Consider the following 1496-nt stretch of genomic DNA (forward strand, 5'->3'; position numbering starts at 1 on the left):
TATTCCTTGGCGAGCTGGAGGCTGAGGAGTGATCTTATAGAGGTTAGGGGCTGCATGGCGGCACAGCGGTAGAGATGCTGCCATACAGCGCCAGAGACCCGGGTACGATCCTGACTACAGAGTTCGGACATTCTCTCCTTGACCGCGTGAAATTTCTCCGGGAGCTCTGGTTTCCTCCCACATTCCAAAGACGGGCAGGTTTGTAGGTTAATTGGCTTCGGTGAAAATTGTAAATGGTCCCTAGCGCGTAGGATGGTACTAGGATGAAACCGGAGCACCAGGAGAAAACCCACGCAGGTCACGGGAAAAACGTACAAACTCCGTACAGACAGCACCCATTACAACTCTACCGCTGGGACACTATCCGGGTGCCTGGTCACTTAGAGTCATAGTGTACAGAAACAGGCCCTACTATCTAGCTCCCTGCCAACCAAGATGCCCCATCTAACCTAGAACCTGCATTTGACTTATAACACTCTAAACCTTTCCTATCCATGTACCTGTGTCCAAATATAAAGGCATGTTTAAGAAAGAGCTCATCGCCTCTCGGCCTTTTGGCTAAGATCAAGTGTAGTATCTGTTCTTATCAGTTTAATATCTGATACGTCCCTTATCTAGGGACCATATATTAAATGGATTTTTGGAACAGTGAGATGGAATAGGGGCTTGCTCCGTCCACTCCACGCATCGACCCAGTATAAAAACAAAAACAAAAAAAAACAAGAAAGAGCTGCAGATGCTGGAAAAATCGAAGGTAGACAAAAATGGTGGAGAAACTCAGTGGGTGAGGCATCATCTATGGAGCGAAGGAATAGGTGGCATTTCGGGTCGAGACCCTTCTTCAGACTGATTGTAAGTGTGCATGACATTCCAATGGTATTGCCACTGTGATTCAAATCGGGGAGTCATCGCTGACCTTTCCTAATCCCAGAAGGTCTGTGTAGGCCGGGTCTAGAGGTTGCTAGTGTGTTTACCACAGCTGATCTGTCAAAACTGCAATGTTCATAGTCTGACACAATGATCTATATCCACCCCGTCCCCCCTCTCCTCTGCTAACAGATCAGTGCAATGGTTTCTCAACTGCGATTTCACTAAATGGATTTTAACCTAAAGGGCCGGGCTTTTGCATTTATCATCACATACAAAAATGTTATCCCTTTCAGTTCGTGACAATAGCTGGGAAATTAGACGGATTAGAATTGCCCATCCATTCTATATTGTGTTCTTTGGCTGTATTTTAACAAGGTGATTCTTAAAAATAATAGTTCAAAGAATGTGAAGAATATCAGCCAATGCAAAGGGCAATGCAGATGAAGCACCTTTTGCTGAAAGCCATTGTTCAGTCTAAGCTAAGAAACACAATAGATTTCATTCCGAGCAGTTCAGGATATAATGTTGACAGAGAGATGGAGAGAGTGGGTGGATGCGAGTATGGAATGCGGAGGCAGAGGGGTTTGACTTCAATTCGCTCAGCGATGTGTTGGCAAACTGCTTGC

General features: G+C 45.5%; 1 pseudogene; it reads left to right on the forward strand.

Annotated features, from left to right (window-relative positions):
• The first annotated feature begins 538 nt into the window (after positions 1–538).
• Positions 539–697, forward strand: LOC129709042 (U2 spliceosomal RNA; annotated as a pseudogene).
• Positions 698–1496: the final 799 nt, after the last annotated feature.

This window comes from Leucoraja erinacea, chromosome 24 (assembly GCF_028641065.1).
Source record: "Leucoraja erinacea ecotype New England chromosome 24, Leri_hhj_1, whole genome shotgun sequence".
Classification (NCBI taxonomy): Eukaryota; Metazoa; Chordata; class Chondrichthyes; order Rajiformes; family Rajidae; genus Leucoraja; species Leucoraja erinaceus.